Source organism: Tympanuchus pallidicinctus, unplaced genomic scaffold (genome assembly GCF_026119805.1).
Source record: "Tympanuchus pallidicinctus isolate F22 unplaced genomic scaffold, pur_lepc_1.0 scaffold1, whole genome shotgun sequence".
NCBI classification, from domain to species: Eukaryota; Metazoa; Chordata; class Aves; order Galliformes; family Phasianidae; genus Tympanuchus; species Tympanuchus pallidicinctus.
The window spans coordinates 70672158-70694834 of record NW_026294618.1 but is presented as its reverse complement, the minus strand read 5'-3'; the positions used below and the strand labels follow the sequence as shown (position 1 = coordinate 70694834).

General features: G+C 41.8%; 1 long non-coding RNA gene across 1 annotated transcript; it reads right to left on the bottom strand.

Moving 5' to 3' along the window:
* Nucleotides 1-5332: 5332 nt before the first annotated feature.
* LOC128082261 (uncharacterized) lies at nt 5333-22677 on the bottom strand. The gene is made up of 3 exons (XR_008207600.1): nt 22509-22677; nt 18003-18116; nt 5333-5359 (listed from the first exon to the last, which is right to left on the bottom strand). It is a non-coding gene; the product is annotated as an uncharacterized LOC128082261 (long non-coding RNA).

Genomic DNA, 22677 nt, shown 5'->3' with positions numbered 1-22677 from the left:
TAAACAGCAGAAAAATGGTTAACAGTGGAGAAAACAAGAGCTCGTGTTTTTGAAATTGGAAGCTAAATGGCAGGTGAAGAGGACATGTAATTTCTACTTTCTAGATTACAAACAACAGAGTAAGAGGCCCACAGCCCACATCATGAAAAATATTGTGGGTTTGGCAGTGCATAGTTATAATTTAAGAAAGCTCAGCTCTCTACTCAACCCTTAAGATTTCCTTGAAGAGTAAGGCTTGGAACATTGCCCCTGGCTGATGTATGGCAAGTCATTTGGATGAATGTCCCTTGTGTGACATTAAAGGGAATACATTAAATATATGTGCCATGTATTGCTGTGGGTCAGGTTCATTTTCTTCCTTATGCTTTTCATGAATGTGCTTCAGATACAAGCAAATAATGGTGGGAAATGACCACGAAGAACTACAGCAGTAAGCCCAGTGGGCAGTGGGGATTTGTGCGGCTGATGTTGCTGTGGTTCACAAGATCTGCTGAGCAGTGATGTGGGAATGGTTTTTAGTGTTACCTCAACACATGCTGTAGCAGTGTAATGCTTCACCATGGGCTCTTCACAGGTCTCACTTTAAATTCATGTGAGTTTTCTCCTATGTCCCTGCCACCCATCATGCTTTCCTATATAACCACGTATAACTATGCCCTCTTCCAACCTGTATTCTGGTTAGGAAGTGTTAAAAGGGGCAAGAGAGATCATGGAGCACAAGTATGTATCCCTATAACTGGAACCTACCCATGATAAGATGCAAAGTGATGCTTTTGAAAACAAACTGCCTTCAATTTTTTTTTACCTCTTTTCAGGCTAAAAGACCTTGTGCACTGCCAGCACTCTGGCTCTAAATGTTGCGTCAGCAGTACTGCTGTTACACAGCCTTCCATTTCCCTCAACTGTGAAACTTCCTCCAGGCTCAAACTTGCCTTTAAAGTGCTAGCCAGGAACTGATTTGATTTTCATCAGTTTTATCTATTTTTGCAATATAAACAGGAAGGTGTGTATATATATAAATACACTGCAAGGCAAAAAAGAAAGCCATGAGTTTTTAATTTAATCTGCTTTGGTTTTCTCACTTTCATGCACCTTGAAAAACTCACATTTAAAATAGTATGTCAGAGCAGCCAATCACATCTAATTAGGTTTTCTGCTGCTTATACACTGGGTGAAAAAACGATAATCTGAAAGGTTAGGCCAAATTCTGATCTAACTGGTCTAACATCAGATATCAGATGTAGTGAAGGCTGTCTGGGTAAAGGAAATCAGAACCAGGCCTATTGTCTTGCGGAAAATTGTCTCTCCTTTACCCAGCATATTTAACCTGTAACCCCTAATTGGTCTAATGATTAAGTAGCAAATTATTTTTCAGACACTCAAGTTCATACAGATGAATCTTAAAGAGAAGTTATTTGATTTAAAATCAGCATTAGTGATTTGATGGCTAATGACCTGCTATTAAGTTCCACTGGCACAGAGACTGTACAACCTACCTCGATAACAAAGCATCATTTATGAGTGTTTCATAGATTTTTAATTATGATTATCAATCTCCTTTTCTGTCTCACCCTTTGTCTCTCAACACAATGTGTTAATCTACATGTTTCTGCCTAAACTGGGCTAAGTCAGATCCTGTCCTAAGCAAGTGTAGAGTCCCTCAACAATCCTTTGGCTTATAAACACAGCACTAATGACCCTTTTGGTCCCAATTGGAAACCCTGCAAATCAAAATATCTTCTGTTGCTTCCTGATAGTTATTGACAGGTGAAGCAGGACTTTCCCTGCTTGTTTTGTGTGGCTCCTGTGTGTCTCTTTATATTTCATTTTTTTCTGCTGACTGATCACTTTTCCTCCCAGTTGCACTCCCAGGTACCTTTAGCAAAGAGAGGGAAAGAACAGATGTTTAAAGATTCATTCCTAAAACATATGCGCATTAGAATAATGTTAATTTGCAGTGAATCACTAGCTGCTGCAAATTAGGAAGTGACTAAGTGCAATATAAGAGCAAGAAGCATCAGTTATAAAATATGCTCTTTTCATTTATTTGGACAGTTGTAGTTCAGTTTTTAATTATTGATAGTAATATTCCATAATGTGCTAGTAAATGTGCTGTTTTGTGTTTAGTAAAAAATGAAGTCTTAGTAAAACATGAAGTCATTACAGCACTCAGCTGTTAATTATTGCTTAGGGATAGAGGGAAGACTGCAAATTTTGTGCAGGTTAATGAAGCATGAATCAGCTGGCTTCTACTGGAAGGAACAGATGAATATCAGATATGCTGCTGCAGATATGTAGAATCCTCAGTCTTTGTGTTTGCACTGGCTTGAACATCAGCACCTGAAAACAAGCCGTAAGAGATGTTATTTCAGAACTGTGAAGGGATGCCAACTGCAGGGAACAGTCTGATTTGTTCCAGCTCCCAGTGAATGTAATGGGACTTTGATGGAAAGACTGTGAGGTCTGTGTCAGGCTGTTAAGAGTCAGTGACATTTCATTGGTGCTGTTTGGGGAAGTAGGAACTGTGGATTATCAGGTGAACTGATGATTCTGTGTGCATTTGCCCCCACCATGCGTGTGGGTTGTGCGTGCTTAACCATCAAGAGAGCAAGGAGGGGAAGCTTTGAGAGCTTACATCTTGCCATCTTCTGTTTAGCTGGCAAGAAAGAAGATCTTTTGTTAATGCAACAAATAAGTATTCACAATTGCCTGTGAAAATAAAAGCTGCTGTTGCTGTACCTCTAGTCCTTTCCTTTGCCTTTTACAGGCATGGATGCGCTCTGACTTGTGGAATTACTGATAGAAATCAAAACATCAAAAATACCAGCAGTGTAAGAAGCTGGGCCTAGACAGTAGTGCCCTGTCTATTTTTAAATATTTCATAAAATTCATACTAGATTTTCTCTGTGATTGCAAATCTTTGACAGTAAGTAGTAAATGAGAGAAAACACCAGCCCTGTTTGTAATTCTTTGATTGTCCCAGCCAAAGTAGAAGTTGGATGACAGCTTTGGTCACAGGTTTATAGCAAACGTCTTCTAATGCTCTGAGCTATTAGAGCTAAAACAAACCATGGAGTCATACAAACTTAAAAAAAAGAAAGAAAATGCTCGTAAAAGACTTTTCCTCTTTGTGGAGGCTTCATGAATGAAAACAAAAGTTGCATTGATTGTACAGATCAGTAGTGGTAAATAACTCAAGATCCATCCCTGAGCATTCACACTGACATGAATTTCTGACCCTGCAGGAAGCCACCAAGAGATTTTCCCCTCAGGGAGTGCTCACGCTTTCCTCCCACTGGTGTGCAAATAAAAGCATGGGTGAGTGGCATGAAAGGACCACCAGTGTGAAAGTTTTGGTGAGAACTGCTGTCTGCTTATGTTCAATAGGATTCTCTTTCAATACCTGGCACCTTGCAGCTTCTAGTTACTTTTTCAAACCAGGCTGTTCACTGAAGGCAGGAGATCTCCTTTCATACTTACTGGAGGGCTCAGATGTTACCAGTGTTCTGCCACATGAAAGTTTGATGCATGTTATTTCATGGTCTCTAATGAAAGGAGCTGATCTCTTTACCCGAGATTTGCACAGAAAGACAAACAGCTTTCAATTGTTAGTGTTGCTAGCTCTGAAGAGAAATGAAACACAGGGTTTTTAGTGAACTTTCTTCAAATTGTTTTTCACATGGATTTTAAGCAATTTGGGAGGGGCAATACCTCAGAAACGCGTGTGTTGTGCATGAAATCAAGCAGCAATTGATCAATATGCTAACTATTCTTATCAGCCAGTGTTTTTCTAATACTTTCCTGCACTGTGGCTGTATGCTGGATGGCACCTCCTATACACAGAAGGGAATTGTGAAGATACCTGAACTGTGATGGCTGAAAGCCTGGAGGCTGATTCCAGTGCACAGCTCTCTCACATGGACGGAGCCCCAGAGACCTGGCAGTGACCTCACCACACCACTCAACATCCCCTGCTTGCCAGGAGAGGATCAAGTGCCCATTCAAATTGGAATGAATAGCATGAATGCATAGCCTCTGCTACAAGTTCTTGTGATTCCTACAGAGGATTTTGTCAGTGTTTGTGTGCTTCAGCTCTCACCAGGATGAGAACAGCCTGGCTTCTCTCCACTTCCTGACTTGCTTTGTTTTTCTTCACTTTGTGTGGATAGGGGACCAACTTCAATGATCCTGAGGTAATGGCTAGTAAGTGTGCACTGAGTGTGCACTGAAGGTCCAAGCCAAAACAGGACATTGCTATGTTTAACCTGTCCTCTCCAGGGACGTTGCCTCTTGCATGCTTCATGTCTGCTTTCTCCCAAAGACAGAAATATTCTAAAATATTGCCTGTTTCTGCCCTCTCCAGAGGCACAATCTGGCAGCTACCAGTCACAGAATTGTGACGCATGTGGGACATGCTGCTGAGTAATCATCCTGGGCCATGTTGAATGCTGTTGTTTGAGCTGGGCAAAATCCACCACCAGGTGAAATTCTGGCCTTGCTTTCTGAGTTAGAGGAAACAAAATTAGAGTAAGAGATTCAGCACTGGGTCTGTCTGTGCCTGTTAAGCCAGCTTCACCTTTTTGAATTGCTTGTGCCACAGTAAAGAGATGCTTAGTGCATAGGCTGTGCGATGTGAGAGACGACACTGATCTCATGCTATTTACATACCAGAAATAAGATGCTTTAGCAGACTGTGGCTGGGCCCTTCAGATACAGAGGGAGGGCTCAGAGCAGAGCCGTGCACAGAAACTGGCACCGCCAGTGGTGGATTTGCTGTAGGGGCCATCATGAACGCTGCATTCACAAACGAGAGGAGATAGGGAAGCATTTATCTGGGACATGCTCAGGAAAATGACAAAACAAGGTTTCTCCCCCTGTCATTACTTCCACATCAGCTGAGTGGGCCAGGCACTGCCTGTGCTGCCCACCACTGGCATGCAGAGCCCAACTCATCAGTCTCAGTGCAGATGGTACCAGCCCCTAGGACCATGGTGGGCATGTGATCAGTGCCAGCATCCTCACAGGGAGCAGAGAGGGCAGAGGGGCTGGGATGGAGCATGCATGCACTTCAACCCGGGATGTCACGTCCTGCTGCCATCCCTCTACCTTTCCTCCATGCAGCAGACAAAGCAGCAGGCAAAGCTAGTACTGCGGCTCCCAAAAGCAGCTGTTCCTCTTCTAGGAGAGGCAAGTGCTTCCCCTTTAGCTTTGCTGCATATGCAGTAAAGAAAAATGTATAATCTATATGCCCTTCATTAGAAATATTAGAAATAAATACAGAAATGAATAATAAAAGCAAATATTGGAGACAGTCAGCCCCAAATTTTCTCACCTCATAAGCTCCCTCGGGGAAAAATCACTGTGAAAATAAAAAGTTTCAACTAAGTTATTATGTTTTATGAAAGGAAAATAATATCTCATGCTCATAAAGAAATATTACCTCCGCCCTTTCCTCGCCTTCAAAATGAATTAAATGTCTATTAAAAAGTACCTTCCTTTTAAAAAGGACAATGAGCACTTTGATTAAAAAGAGCTTTTAAGTATTTATATGATTATCTCTTTTGTCCCCCTGGCAGCATCTGCCTTGCTGACTGCTCAGCATCTGGCACGTGCTGCCTCATGTCAGGAAGGCTCTGATTTCTCATTCAGACAGGGGGTGGGTGAGGGAACAGACATACGGATGCACAGAGAGGCTTTTGCCAAAAGAATAAGGACATTTCCCTGGTTGTCACTGCTGCTGGCTGCTTGGCCACAGCGCTGCTGGAGAACAGCTCTCCTTTCTTCCTGCTGCAGCACGCTGTGGGTACCAGATGGCTAGCTCACTGGCTTGACATCCATCAGTGCTTCTGAGTGCAACATGGCCAGCCAGAGCATCACGGCCCAACATTTCCTCTGACTGTGGGCAAGATTCCTTTTTCTTTTCTCTTTCAGGCCCTTCTGCTTTTTCATACATAACAAGAAGACACAGCAAGACATCCAAAGCCCTCAACCATGGCCTGGCTTGGGCATTTTGCATCACTTTGAAGCAGGCTGGAGCAGGCAGTGGTGGGGTGCTTGGGAAAATCCCAGTGCACCATTCGGTGTGCTCATATGCAGAGCATACACAGTGGAAGATCTGTGGGTTTTGCAGGATCAGCCTTATTTTCTGCATATTCATTTTACTAAAACTATCTTTGGTAACACAGTCAGTGACTCAGAATAATATTAGTCATCATTCGTAGCCATGTATAATTCCTCGCTTTGCAGAATTTCAGAATGTTTCTAAGACGATTTAAGCTCTCTGTCATCCACAATAGGTGAAGCAGAATGAGTCCATTTCAAATACCACTGCTTAACTAAGTCTAGAATCGCAGTGGCATGCTCAAATAAGACAGAAATCAACTGTCAAGACATGAGTCCTGCTCACTCTCCAACTAGTAGGAGAGGAGAGATTTAGGCTGCAGGAAGTTTTTTACAATAAGGGTGGTGAGGCACTGGGACAAGTTGCTCAGAGAGGCGGTGGATGTCACATCCATGGATCCTTCAAGGTCAGGCTGGACAATGCTCTGAGCAATCTGATCTAGCTGTAGGTGCACCTGTTCATTGCAGGGGACTTGGACTAGCTGGCCTCTAAGGGTCTCTTCCAAATCAAAAGATTTTATGATTCTATGGTGTGCACCAAGTAGTTCTCCAGTTTCGTTTTAAGATAATGATAAGTACCTGCACCTCTATTTAGAAGTCAGTAAAATGTAAGGAAAACCTTTTGAATTCCCACTCCAGTGTCTTCATTCTTATGGCACTTTGCTTCTGAGAACTGCACTGCTATGTGTTACTTGCTTCAAGGGTGGTTGTGGCATCTTAATTCATCCTTTAAAATAAAAGATACACTGTTAGATTAATCCTCCTTATTATTCAAGTCTTAACTTTTACTGGCTTCCTCAAGAGTTGGACTGAACAGTAAGTCACGTGCATGAAATTAAGTAGATTATCTTTTGGGGGGATTTTTTGTGGTGGAAGAGGTGAAGACTTTCACCTGCAGCTAATAGAGCCTTGAGGATTCCCTGAAGGAATTGGTAACTACAGGGGCAACAAGTCAAAGCAGGGTTATTTTGTCTTGCCCAGTACTGCATGACTCTTCTGTGTGTCCTAGGACCCCACTGGCTGCACTGCAGGGAAGCACAGAAGGCCAGAGGACCTTTTTGAGCTCTCTCCTGCTTTCACACAACAGCTCAATTACAAAGCAGCAGTCAGAGATGGACTCTCAGTTTTGCCTATGGGCTTTGTGTGTGGAAAAAATAGAATGGAAATCCTAGAGTGTCTGGCTCATAAAGGAGCAGATGCAAAGCTAATGTTTTTGGTGCCATTCATTGACTGTGCCATAATGGATACTACAGTTCAAGACCTTTTTTTTTAAACTGTTTGTGTTTACAGTAATCTCAGGGACCGTTCTGCTTTTTTTGTAAACATATATGTCATGAGCATAACTCATGACATACGTGTCATGAAGGACATGAAGGACAGTAGTTCTTATTCAGTATTTGCAGGGTAGTCTTTATAGTCTTTACTTGCCTTTGTTGTGGGTTTTTGCTGTTTTTTATTTGGCTTGCATAGAACTCTCAAATCTTGCTTTTTTTACACTTGTTTTCCAGATGACTAGAAGTATAAACTTCTGGTTTATAATAAAAAAGAAAGGTGATATTCTCATTTGTTTTCAATGCCTAAGGCTTCAAGAAATAGCACATACTGTTAGAAGCCAGAAATAAGATACAAACAATTGGCAATATTGCATCAGTGGTTTAGGTGTCTCCTCTCATTTTACCTGCAGTATTAGAAAACAGCAATCCACACGTACGAACAAATAGCACAGCTGGAAAACAAATGACAAAGTGATTTTATTTTACTGAGGTGAGTAAAAGTATCTCTCTACAAATAATGTGCCATCTTTAGCCTTCCTCATCACACTGCAAAACATGGTGGGATTAATTGAACCTAATTTTAGTTCTCTTAGGGATGAAACATCTCACCTAAGTTCATTGCCTAATTCATTCTGCAGTCAATGGAGGCAGTGCCAGACGGTGATTCATCCCACTAACCACTATTCCTGGATTAAATGGGATGAATCAGACAGTGTTGCCTGCCCTGTTACCACCAGCCACAGAGGCCATGCAGACAGCAGCTGGGAGGAGATGTCCAGCTTCTGGCCAGGCCCATGTGGGTGAGGTGAGGGCTTTGTGCTGGCCTCCCCAGAGCTTGGGCACAGCCCATGGGATGCTCCAGCCTGGGAGACTGTGAGAGAGGCAGAGGAGCTGAGTCAGCCAGCCAAGCTACCAGACGTGTAGCCTGACTTATCACCTTGTGATGTGTCAAGCCACCTCCATGCATATCTGAGGACCAGAGCTGAATCCTGACTGAAAAGCAAAATGGGCTTAAGAGCAGTTCCTAGAGGAAGCACAAGTTACAATGGAGGAGAAGACACATCAGGCTGCTGACAGAAGTGCAGTATCACAGGTTAATGAAGGCAAGCAGTCCCCACCCTGTCAGAACCTGAAGGTCCTCGGTGATGAAGGGTGCCATCACACTTACCTTCTTGGTTTCAAGCACAAGGTCAGTACCTGTGCTCTGTGACAGAACTGAAACTATGCTGAAATTTCTTCCTACCTTTGCTCATGTTTACCTTGCCCAGAGAAGCTGTGTATCCCTGCTTAAAGCAAAACAAAACAAAAATGTATCTAATGTAACTGCTAGTGATTAGCGGTTATCCACATACACATCTAACCCTGTTCTAAAAATCAAGGCTTCAGTGGTATGGCATGACTAGATCTCTATCAGCAGATTATGAATGCTGCAAAACTAGTGCTTTGTTAAGCAGCTTTAGATATCCTGCTCATCCTGGATAGCTAAACAGAAACACACAATTTGTCATCTGATTATCTTTAATTATTACCTTTCTGCCAAATCTATGCCTTGAGGATGAGATTTACCACAACTTATCCATATTTTACTACCCTGTGAGAAACAGCAAGGATAATGTTGTGGTTTAACTCCCCAAAGCTTTATGGTCTTCTCCTGGCCTAATTCAGGCTGCCTGCCCTGGTTCTACCCTGTCCCCTGTGCCCTCTTGGTGATAGCTCTTTCTTGCTAAGGCTTGACCCAGCCCTGGGTGCATACCCATCAATAACGAAAACACCAGTATACTGTTAGTGCTGCCTCAGCTGAAAACAGGACGGATCATTATGAAAATAGGTACACTTTTGGAGCAAAAACATATAACAGAATTGTTACCACATTTTGTATTTTTCTGGAATGTGTGCCTCAATTGTACTTCATGGCTGTCTCTGAGCCTCAATGACCTCTTAATTCCCATTAAAGAGGGGTAGCACGGGACTGCAGAGTGGCTCAAGGTAGCAGTAGCTTGCTCAGTTTTACTAAGGTAGCTGCTCATTGCACCTTTGGATGCTTCTTAGGAAAATACAAGGTACATTTTAATTTCCATTCTTATTGCTCTTTAGAAGCAAGTTACTGAGTGAAAAGAATAGCAGCAGGTAGGAAACAAAACAAAATAGATCTTCATAAGTTATAGTGGAAATAATGGAGAAGAAAAATGAAGTGACTGCAAAGGCCAGGAGATGTGAATCCAAGGAAGAGGATTCAGTCAGGAAGGAGATGCTGAAGAAGACACTCAGGTGAGTGGATACGTGAAAAATCTGCAAACTAAGGAATGTCTGGGAAAAAGCTGAGTTGACCTATGGACTTCGTACGCTGGTGTCAGTTTATGAAGAAAAAAGTTCTTCGTTGTAATGAGAGATAATAACTTCGTATTTCCTGATCTGTGGAAGTGCTCTAGAGTGAAGACAACAAGGACAAAATTCCTCTGTTAGTATCAGAATACTCTCCAGGCAAGGCCATTTGTGATGGAAGTCTGGGAAGGAAATCTTTTACTCTCTCAGCAATCAATAGGGAGCCATAAAGACACTCAGAACACGGCAAATCAAAGCCTATTTTGAAAGGGGTGATTTAGAAGGAAACAGAATGCCTGGCCAGTCTGACCCTTGCCAAATGGAGCACAAATAAGTAACTGTCTTGATTTGGGGACAGCAGCTTCTCCAGAAAGGCATTAGAGAACTGACTGGATCCTCTGGAGCATAGAATCAGATTTACTATCGTGATCATTGCCCTGTTGCTGACATTCAGCTGATGAAGAAGAGCTTTTCAGAGTGTTTTCACAGAATATTTTAATTCACATTCATCATAATTTCCAGTGTAATTCACTGACTAGCACAGGAAGCTGGAGTCCCAGAGCAAGACTTGCCTGGTTCAAGTTGGATCCACTCCGGGGAACAGGCAGCCTTTCATTTGAATAATGCCTGTGTGGGGATGAACAGAGGCACGGGTGACACTATTTGGAATTAATTTATATTTATAACCATAAATCAGCATTATAGAAGACATCTTTTTGAAGAGTGAGAGAGGGAACTGGGATTGTTTTGTATGGAGAAGAGGAGGCTCAGGGGAGACTTCATCCCTCTTTTAACTCCTTGAAAGGAGGTTGTGATGAGATGGGGGGAGGTTTCTTCTCCCAAGTAATGGTGATAGGATGAAAGGAAATGGCCTTAAGCTGCAGGAACATCAGGTTGGATATTAGGAGTAAATTCTTCTCAGAAAGAGTGGTGAGGCACTGGAAAAGGCTGCCCAGATAGTTGGTGTAATCACTGTTCCTGGAGCATTCATGAAGTATGTAAGTGTGGTGCATAGGAACACAATTAGTGTGCAACATTGATAATAGGTGGACAGTTGAACTAGACGATCTTAGAGATCTTTTCCAACTTTAATAATTCTATGATTCTGAAGTGTACTCATGGCTCAGCAGTTTTCCATGTGCCAAAGGAAAAGAGTAGCAGAAAAAGAGCAACTACCACCCAGGCACTCATCCTGCTGGCTGCAGCCCTGATGTGGTGATCGTGTCCTTAGAGTGGGCACAGGATGCCTGATCTGGTGGTAAAGGGAAATGCCAGCAGTGAACTCTAACATGCTAATTCACTTATGGCTTGATTATCTACAAATAGAAATACAGCTCAGAATTTGTAAGCTTAGTGCTGTCTCTTTTCAAGACTGTCTGATCCCTGTGAATGTTCTCTTTAGAGTATTGCCGGAGTTATAACTTAAAGGGTAATAATTCCAAGTTTCCTAAAGAGATATTTTTCCTAATATTTTTTCAAATTTGTTACGCTGCAACCTTCTGGAATTCCAATCATGTGATAATTGAAATGTAAGTACTTGCAAAAGAGACAAGTTTCAAAGCTTCTAATTCTGCCCTCACCAGGGCTGGTGCACTCTGCAGCTTTGCCAAGTCATTAGCCTATGTCAGCCAAGACTGTTATTGTCCCATCTTTACCACTAACTATCCTGCCAAAAGAAAATAAAGAAACAACTTCTCTAGCAAAAAAATGTTTTTTGACAACACATTCAGACTAAATTCTGGGAACTGACTTAATCTCTACCTGAGAGGGATTGTTTTTACCAGTGTTCAATTGCATGCTCACAGGGGTCCTTGAATCAGGTTTTCTGTTGACTTTGTCAGTTCACTAAGACATGCTGTTCTATAAACGAACTGACCCAGGCCTGTGTTCTGACACTCCTTAATTTCATGGATTTTAGAGACTAAGCACAGAGATTTATTTTTGGGAGATATTTCTAATAAACATTCACATTTGCTAAAACAGATCCCAACCATGTTATTCTCTCCATGGGATGAAGAGCCATGTCTAATGGAGCAAGAGCTAGCATGGACATTTCATGGCTGCATAAGTAAAAGGTGCAGAAAATCAGTAAAAAAAGGGAATGCACAGGTACCCAGAGATGAGTTACAGCTTTAGACTATGAAAAATACCTTGCACATTTTTTAAATATTGGTTTATCTCTTCAGGAAACTGAATATGGCACTGTTAATAAAAAGGTAAAGTGGGAAGCAATGTGAATTACCCTGGAAACCATACAAGCTTTTAAAATGCACAGAGAGAATAAGTGACCTTCTGTCACTTCTTAGACAGAAGTTAGATTAGCAAAATAACAGGGCATCCCACAAGGATGGGATGGGAGGCAGAGAGCCTTTTTGCATTCTGCCCTGCTTCGTCCTTTCTTTTCTCTTTCTCTTTTGTGTTTACTTGGAGAATGTATTGATTGCAGAAATGACAAAGACAAGTCAAAACTCCTCTTTTTTATTCTGTGAGAGGAGGTTACTCTTGTATCAAATCTAATGCTCCTTGTGTTCTCTCCTCCTCCCTGCACTGACTGGGAAGTCACAGTTAGCTGTGGGTTGCATTTACACTAATGACTGTTTTTCTCCCCCTGCTACCCTTCCCAGACTTATTTACTAAGCTTTTTCTTTCAGCATGACCAATAAAGCATGAATACAAATAGACCCAATCTTTTTTTTTTCCCTCTCATTTTTATTTTGCCACTTTTAGAAGTTACAGAAGAAAATAGTGTCATTCTGTTCCAGAAGGGCTTTTATACCAAGCTGACACTGTACATTTAAATATGTATTGCTTCCTCTATCATTTGCATTTTAATGTTCCAAACCAATAATCATGAAGTCTTGTGTGAAAATGTAAAATAATAAGGATGGGAAGAAATTTGGATCAGATTCTAAACCAAGTTAAATTACACCTAGACATGGCAGTTCATTGAGAGGCCCTTCTAAAATTTTTTTTTTTATATAGATGCAGAAATTCTGACAGAGGATGTGCTGAATTGCTTGGTGTGTTTGCACTCTTCCCTTTGGATATTGAATAGGCACAGCCTCACAGGCCTTTTCCTGTGCAGCTGGTGCACTGGCAGTGTGTCTTAGCTCTGCTTTGGAAGAGTCACCCTCCAGGCGTGCTTAGAGTAGGCTCTGCAATTGTTCATTATTTGGCCAATTAGTACAATAGCATTAGCCTGGTGACATTTCACATGTATGTAGCCATATTCTGGAAGCTAGACTGAAAATAATGCATGTTCACATTGGGGGAAAGAAAAAAAAAGAGTCATTTGAAGTGCCAGTTATAATATTTTCATGTTCTGCTTCATTATTGTCATCATTTAGCTCCCCATTATAGAAAAGAAGAACAGAATATTCAAATTAGAATTTACCTCGTGGACTTAAGAATCTCATCTTATGTGCAAAGTGACCCAATTGCTAGAAATTGATTTGTTGGAGCTATTGTGCAGTGTAACAAAAAGCTTTTTCTGTGCTTCTGTTGAATCGTCTCTGTATGAGAAGGCTTAGCTTGGAAAAAATGATAACTGGTGGTCCAGTTATAACAAAACATTTTTCTGTGCATTTCACTCTACATTTATTTTTTTTCAGTAGAAAAAAAAAATACTGTTTTGAAAGTAAAATGCATCTCTTGTATCACAGCTGTCATGAATTTAAGTTCCCTCTTGGATCCTTAGCACAGTCTATTTCACGGCAATATTTTGCTTCTTTGATAAGCACCAAGCACTGAAGAACAAGATGTTGAATATTTTAGATGTAAATCTGACAGGAGGCAATTGTTTTTAGTCTTAGGATAGAGCCAGAAATAATTGCAGAAGGGTGAACCCCTCAGATAGCATAACAACCATTATGGGTGTTTGCTTAGAGCCAGAATGAAGCTCAAGATGTTTTTGAGCTTAGAAAATGGCCACTTGTATACATGCATCTTTACATGACTGCTAGCTTGTGGTTCCAGCTATGAAAATCATCCGGAAAAACTGTAAGAAGATTATTTTCTGTAAATCCCCTGACAGAAGCCAAGAGGCCTTGGAAACATACAAAAGCAGCTGTTTACATGAGCTTTCCACCTATAACCCAGGTAGATAAATCATTAAAATCGAGGTAAATACTGGGACATTTTGGTATCCATCCATTTCTTACACTCTCTCAATTAAAGTATTTTGCTATTTCTTTGCCTGCTTTAGCCTTTTTTGCTTCCAGGCTTCCCTTCAGATCTCAGATCAGTGCTTTCACCAAGACCAGCCTTAATTTGAAGCTAAGCAGACCTTGCTACCTTGCTGATAACATGCAGCTGTGGGCATTCTCTCTCTTCTTCAGTGTTCTCCGTCTCTCCCTTTGATCGCCATAATGATGCAATGAGCTTCAGGAAAAGGTGAAAGTAAGAGGATAACAAGTAAGGGGAGACATGAGCAGAGGGAAGGTAAGAAAATAATGGATGCCTGAATTTCCCCCCCTCTTTCATTTTCATGTGAACAGTATTTCTTTTCTACAAGAGTTTCTCAGACATTCTGAAGAGCTGCTATGTTACAACTCATTAAATTAAGTCTCTATATTTGCTGCTTAAGAAGATGTTATCTTTGGCACTCTTGGAAACTAATGTTTGGTTGTTGTGGCTTTGCCACTGGCACAGAAGCATTTCCTGCATGAATGCAAATTGCTGAAGCTCCCGATTTCCTGGCTGGATGTGGCTCAATTCTGTGTGTTAAACTGATGGAATTAATGTTTAGCCCACCAGATGGGCTTGCTTGTGGCTGATGGCTGTCTCTGCAGAAAAGAAGGTCTAGTTGGAGAGGGCAGAAGGACTTGGAGCTCTGACCTGAGATGCCCCACTGAAAATCATGGCTCAGATGCATGGATCTGGATGCCCAACATGTGCCTCAGCCTCACCACCCTTTCAAATTTATCTGGGGTTATATCTTGCCCCCTTATGCAGCTTGGAACTGTGGCCTGGCCCTCACCCCATACCCACAGCACAGCCTCTTGCCTGGAGGAGAGCATGGGTGAGAGGCCCTAGCTTGTGGGGTGAAGCAGGCAGCATGCCAATCAGGTGCTGCCTAAAATAGCTGGTAGGAAATGCTGAAGAAAGGGGGGTGGATCTAGCATTTAACATATTCATCAGCTGAGCCCTTGAGCTAGATCAGCCCTTCCTTGGAGAAAATGGTGGTGTTTCTCTCCATGTGGAACACTCTTTTGAGAAATGAATTCATTCTTTCAAATCCTCCCAGCATCATGGATTTCACTCTTCATAGAATCATAGAATCACTGGAGTCAGAAGCAACTCCCAAAGGTCATCTAGTTCAACTCCCCTACAGTTAGATCACGGTGCTTAGAGATTCTCCAAGAATGGAGCATCCACCACCTCTCTGGGCAGCCTATTCTAGTGTCTCTCCACACTTAGTGGAAAAAATATATTCCTTAAATCTAATCTAAGTTTCCTCTCTTTCAGTTTGGAACAATTTCCTCTTGTCCTATCATAACAGATCCTGCAAAACAGTTTGTCCCTTTCTTTCTTAATGCTCTACTTTGGATACTGAAAGGCTGTTCCAGGTCTCCCTGGAGCCTTTTCTTTATCAGGCTGAACAGCCCCAGCTCTCTCAGCTTCCTCACAGGGAGGAGTTCCATCCTTTGGATCACATTTGTGGCCCTCCTCTGGATGCATTCTAAAAGGTCCACATTTTTCCTGTACAGAGGGCTCCATATTTGGATGCAGTACTCCAGATGAGGTCTCACTAGTGCAGAGTAGAGGGGCAAGATCACTTCCCTCAACCTGCTGACCATACTTCTTTTGGTGCAGTCCAGGATACAGTAGGCTTTCTGAGCTGCAAGGGCACATTACTGGCTTGTGTCCATCTTGCCATGCGCCAGTATCCTCAAGTCCTTTTCAGCAGGGTTATGCTCCATCCTTACATCCCTCAGCATGAATTGATAGCAGGGATTGCCACAACCCAGGTGCAAGACCTTGTACTTGGTTTTGTTGAACCTCATGAGGTTTTCCTGGGCCCACTTCTTGAGCCTGTCTAGGTTCCCCTGGATGGAATCCCATCCCTTGGATGTGTTGACCACACCACACAGCTTGGTGTTACCCACAAATGTGCTCAAGGTGTGCTTAATCCCACTATCAATGTCATCAGTGAAGATATTAATGTCACAGTACTGACTCTTGAGGGACACCATTCATCACTGATCTCCATCCAGACATTTAGCCATTGACCACCACTTTCTGGGTACAACGTCACAACCTGCTACTCATCAGATCCACATCTTTCCAATTTGGAGAGAAAAATGTTGTGGGGGACCATGTCAAAGGCCTTTTGACACCAGTGTCTCTTCCCTTATCCACTGATGCACTTATACCATCATAGAAGGCCACGGGGTTGGTCAGGTAGGACCTGTCCTTGGTGAAGCCATGCTGGTTATTCCATATCATCTCCCTCTCTTCCATGTGCCTTAGCATAGATTTCAGGAGGATCTGCTCCATGACCTTCCCCAGCACAGAGGTGAGGCTAACAGGTTGGCAGTTCCCTAAGTCATCCTTTCCATCCTTCTTAAAAATGGGTGTGATGTTGCCTTTTTTCCAGTCACCAGGGATTTCACCTGATCACCATGACTTTTCAAATATCATTGAGAGTTGGTGGCAACTACATCAGCCAGTTCCTTCAAGACTCTGGAATGCATCTCATTGGGACCCATGGATACTCTTGGTACTCTTTTCTGACTTCAGCACTCCTAAGCATGAGATTTCTTCAGGATCTCTCACTGAAACTGCGCTATCTTACCCTGGACCTCATACATGTATAGACCAGGCATAGACCCTCCCATGTCCCTAGTAGATCCCTTGAGAACAATGGGAAAAATGACAGAGATGCAAATAATGATTTCAGGGCCATGTAACTCAGGAAGCTGTACTTGCTGATGGCCAGGCACTGTTCTGGAAATTAGGTTTGCACTTGTCCAAGGCCCTAGCCCTGTGTGGGCAAAGGGGTGACTGTGTAAAAGAGACTTCTCACCACTTCATGAGAGTTTTGACCTTCTGAGGACATATTTACTGGTTTGGTCTCTGCCAAAACAATTGTGACAGAATATTAGCTTGCGAAACTGGCCAGAACTGTGAGATCAAGCAAGTTTTGAGGCTCTGTCTTTGGGATGCAGGTGATACATGTGAGCCCTGCTTGGGCTCCTAGGCTCCAGCTTTGCAAAAGTACCTAAGTGTTGCAGCATGGTTATATGATCCTTCTGTTGAAGGCAAAAAATCCATGCCTTGTTTTTTGCCTCCTTCCAGGGGCCGGAAGTACATTTCCTGGCATCCCACTTTTTCTGTATAATGCTTTGAGATATTTTGTGTATGGAGTCTTTATATCCCACGTGCTGAACTATATCAAATATATACAAGTTTTCATAAGTAATGGAGTTGACAGCATAGTCTTAAGCTGAAGTTCTTTTGAGAATGGTTATTAGAAAAGCTACCTTTGCCTAACTTAAAGCTATTGGCAGTCAATAGAAAGTTTGTTGCTTCTGTTTGTGGCTGGTAGTAAATTGCACAATTGAAGATGTGCTCAGAAGAGCAAATGAGCAGTTGGACACAGACATGCACACCTCCTTATCTGTTGTAAGCAGTTTGTTGTTCTGTGTAACCAGGAATATGAATTTCTTTATCTGAGTGCCTGTGCATGCTTCTGTCTACATGATGTGTGACTGTAGTCAAAGACTGAAATGATCCAGCGTGTTTGGAGAATCTGCTAAGAATGGAGTACTCAAGACAACCCCCCAAAATCTGTGGCTCTGCTGTGAACCACAAAGACCTGAGCAGTCAGACAAAAATAGGAAGTCTTGCCCTATTTGCAATGTAGAAGGGAGGAAAGGAGACAAAAATGTTACCGAATATAGGAAACATTTTTAGGCTTTATGGGCTGCATCTTATTGCAGTATGTGAACATTCAGTCTGCACAGGGCAGGAATCTTCTCTGCAGTTTCTAATTGTATGTGTTGTTAATTACAACAAGAAAAATGAGACTTACGCAATACTTGTTATGGCTGTTGTTCTTGTTCCTGGTTTTCTCGCTTGCAAGGAATAGGAAACAACAACAAAAAAGACTGGTGCTATTTATATACTGCTCAGGCTGCTAGCTATAAACTCATTTAGCTATTTCCTTTCATGCCAATTCTATAAGATTTAAAGATGGTTTGGGCAGCATGACTATCTCATCACCATGGGTACTAAAGTGGGACCTCTGGAATGGTTTCTGCTCTCCAAGGTCAAGGTATTCACCCTAACCCACCTCTGTGCTGGGGAGCGCTCAGGTGAGGAGTGGCTTCCAATATGCTTGTGTCCTCACAGAAGAAGAGCCGATGCATTCGAACTGTATTGCATGCTGCTGTTGTCCTTGGATAGCATTTCAGGGAATAAATATGTGCAAAAGTATCAGGCAAGCAAATTATGGAATTGATTCTGATGCCCTTACTTTCATAACGTAGCACAAGAAGACTCAGAGTGGAATTCTATGAAACAAGGTGCTTTTTAGTGTGTGCCAAGATTGCAGATCTTTCTATGCAGCTTATATTTATCTTCTCTGAGGGTACACTTACAGGATCAACATCTGGTCCTCAGGGAAATCCATCTGCTAAAAGAACATGTGTCACTCTGTAGTAATGCAATTGTAAATTTATAATGAAGGGGTAAACAAACCCAAATGGAGTAATTTAGAAATTTTCTATTCCGATTTTAGCTGTTTTATTGTTTATTCCAATTTTAGCTTTGCCTTAAATTCAGTTCACATTTTTCAGCTAGGAGTCAGTTAGGATTGGAAACAATGCAGAGTATTTTCCTTAAATTTTTATGACACCACATTTCATACTTCAGTATTTTGAAGTCTCCCCTCACCCAAGTATTTTGGCACATATCTCTGTATCTTAAAAGAGACCTTCAGTAACAATTTGAGGTTTCAAAGAATCAGCCATTCCATGATTAAAATCTCATTCTCGACTAATTTTATTTTAAACATGTAATAAAAAATGCAGTAACCAAAAGCCCAGAAGGTTTCAAGTAAGTACTAACACTTGATGTTGAGCACCATCAGTCCTTTTGTCTGCTGCAATTCCTGTGCAATGTGTCTAACTAATTACAAGGATACAGAATTTAGGTGGTATCTCTCTGTGGTTAATGCAGAAGTCTAGCTATTCTGTAATTATTATAATATACAATAATGAAACAGTAATTTCATTCCTTCTACGTAATGCACTCTACCAGCTTTAATTAAACCTAGCAACCTCATTAGTGGATATCATTATATCAGCTTCAGGGAAGCAATACTATCTAGTGAATAAAAGATTATTGCATGATTTTGGAGATCTGGAATATCAGATCCATCCCGAGGCTGCTATTAGACTCTGGGCAATTCACTTCAAGTCTCTGGGCCCTTTTTTTACTCACTGACCTAGTGAAGTCTATGGTGTTTAGACTAAAATGCTCTGAATTATGTGGGTTCCAAATATCTGTATGAGCACTGCATTTTTGCAAATGAACTAATGAAGACACAGAGAAGTGCTGCCTGAAACCACAAAATGAGATATTGTTGGTTCCCGGATGTCCCCAGATATTCTGAATTTCAGTAAAAATACATTACCCGTGGATTAAAACTATATTTGTTCTGCACCATCTTCCTTACCTGATGCTGGCTGGGAACAGCCTGCAATGTTTCACACAGACACCCAGAGCGCTTCTAGTGGAAGAGGTAGACTATGCCCCATCACTTCATGTGGGTTTGTGAAAGGGATTAGGTCGAGCTTTGTCTCCTCTGGCCATTTAATTGATTTTGAGAGCCTTACCCAGGCTACAGCAGAGGGCTCTACCTGGGTGACTGGGTGCATGTGTCAGCAATCTGGTTTTCAGAGATGCTGAAAACCAGACAGGTTCAACCTGAAGATGTTGGTAGGGCTTCAGAGCTGGAATAGGTGCTGCTTCCCTGACATGATCAGCTTCTACGTTGTCCCCTAAGAAAAGAGGTGTATTTTCTAAAAGGGAAGGCAAACAGAGCAGGAGGGAGTCACATCAGCCTGTCAAGCAAAGTGCCATGGGCAGCATTGAGTCTTGGCAGGTGAGAGGGCTGGGAGGAAGACAGCAGCAGGTGGACACAGCAGCAGGGGTTGTTAGTGCTTTTGCTACAGGAATTCACTTTTTCCTCCACTGTCACCTATTTGGTGTTGTTACCAGCAGCATGTTTTAACAAAACTGACTTTTCTTTCCTCCCTGTGCACCACTGAGGTTACAGCTGGAGAGCCCCCACTTTGCTGTGCTCTTTCTGAGGCAGAAGATGCTTCAAATCTGTGTCTGTGGGGCTGAGTGTGAGATCTGACCAAGTAGGCTGTGGAGATGAGGAAGTAGGACAGTGTTCCTGAAGGCTCAATGGGTGACTGAAGTGCAGTGTATTCTAGGACTCTTACACATCTTTCTCTGTTTGGCAGCTTTAAAGTGAGAACAATCAGCTGGGGATCATTGCTTTACTTGGTGCATGCAAAGAGGAGGCTGCCTGGTTGGCTGTTGCAGCACAAGTCATGCACTAACTACTGACTGGTTGTGATGAGTGCAGCATGAAATGTGGATTTGTCAGAAATGCACAGCCAGTTTATTTCATGCTCACTATATGTGAACTTTTTTGTGGACAAATTAGCATATTTGTGCATCAGTATATTTAAGATGTTATATTTTTTACTTTCTCCTCTCATTTACAATATATTAAGTCTCAAATACCCACTGATATTGAAGTTACACTAACAATATGAAGCTGCAGGTGAATTTAAGGCATCTCATGTGGTTTCCATACTCAGTGGAAAAGTATGGATGATTGCAGGTTGCAACATGAAGTTGCAATCTTTTCAGCTTTGCCCTCTAGTGATTGGAAGTGATTCATTCATCACACTGGCTCAATCTCTGTGTTCTTCTGAAGGAACAGCATGCCAAAACAGACTGTCATGTGAATATCTCTGTATTTTCCAAAGCTGACTCTCACATTTTTCCAGTAAATCAGAAACCCAAGCAAGTTTTTTCCAGTTCTGACTTTGATACCCACACTACTTATCTGTTCTCCCAACTGAACATAGGAAACGTAGCTAGAAACATCACTGTTGCTATTATTAGATGCTGTTAATACATACGTTTTGCAGAAAACAGTGGTGATCAGTCAGGGCTTACCAAGTATACTGATTAGAGACACTAGGAAATCCCAGTTCCCAGCCCTTAATCTTACCTCTTGTTGGACTTCATACAAATATGTTTTCATCACAAGATATACAACTAGCACACCAGCTAGTTCAATGAGCTCAAGTTCTGTGGCGCATGGCAGCCTATGGCACAGTGCTCTGGGTGCAGGAAGCAACATTTTCACAGTGCAGACAAAGGCTAAGCTTCCTTCTGTCCCCACTACATCCATAGACTTGAACTGGCAACACATAAGCACATATCTGAAAACATGATCTCTGGCAAGTATCAACATGCTAACAGGAAATCTTGGGGAGCTAATTCAGGGAAAACCACAAGAATTCATGGATCACCTAATATGTACTTGCATCTGCCATGTAGATACGGCAGTGTATCTCTGTGCAACACTGCTCTCTGCTTCCTGGAACAAATCATGAGTTCATTGCTACCACATCCACTAGAAGTATCTGCTAGCATTTGTGGGGATCAGCTTTGCACTGAAGGGCTTTTAAGATCCTTCTTGAAACTAAGTATTCATTACCTGACATACATGTGTTTGAGTAGTGTTTATGAAAAGCAGCTCAACTCAGGAAACAGGCAAGTGAGATCTGAGGCATTAAATATCCAAATTCACTGTGAAAATTAGTGGAAGAGTGCAAGAGCAAGGCAAATCAAGGCCACTCTCATCACAGAGCTGAAAAAGATGCTCCCATCCCTCTAGAGAAGTAGATGGCATCTGCAATATGAACATCAGCAGCACTACTGCCACCACTGTGCACATGTCCTTGCACCAACAGCCCCAGGTTCGAAGAAGGGAAACAATGGGAACAGAGAATGAACTAAGGAATATAGAAAAAAGGTGGAACTTAAGAAAAACTAGGATAAAAATCTCTAAGAATCAGGGAAGTCTTCTCTTGTACCTCTGTGCAGAACGCAATCTGTGTGTGCAGCTGTTAATTTTACCATATATTCCACTTTAAAGTAATGGAATGAATTGAATTAGCTTGTGAGATAGCAAGCTGATTTGTCTGATGGTTTCTATACAACACTTAAATCCAGATGGTTTTTCGTGGTAATGATTTCACTTCTGTTGCATGTATATGTACAAGATGCTCAGGTACATTATATATAATTAAAGATGAACTCCATTACTTATCTACTGAGAAGATAAACTTTGCTTGTCCCTGACACACGTGGTTGATCCTCATGCCTCATACATCCAGGTGCCTCATATATCAATAAAACTCTAGCAAATGGAAATATATTCACAGACTGTCCAATCTGAGGAATGTCATGATCAGGTCATTAGCAAATTATAAAAAAGTCATTTTCATTTAATGGATCCTGGATCTGGAGATAGTATGTAGGTGCTGAGACAGCGTTCCAGCCTCCAGAATGTCCCAAACCTTTGGAAACATTAGTGAAATAATGCTCACAGCACATCTGAATTACTAATTCTTTCTTGAGGAAAAAAAAAGAAAATAAAAATAAAAAAATAGGCACAGAAAGAGGAATCTTGAGCAAGAGCATGTATAGAAAAACTGGGTATCAAAATTCACTTATGAAGACCCTGCTGCTTACCCTTAACTCTGAGATTATCCTTCCATGATTCAGGAACAGTTTCATCATAGATATGCAGGGGATGAGAGAGAAATAGCTCAATACCAAGATTCCAGCTGTGACCACAGCCTGAGCTGGCCGCAGTTCCTTGTGCCAGAGGTCATGAGTTTGACAGGTTCCTGCTGTACAA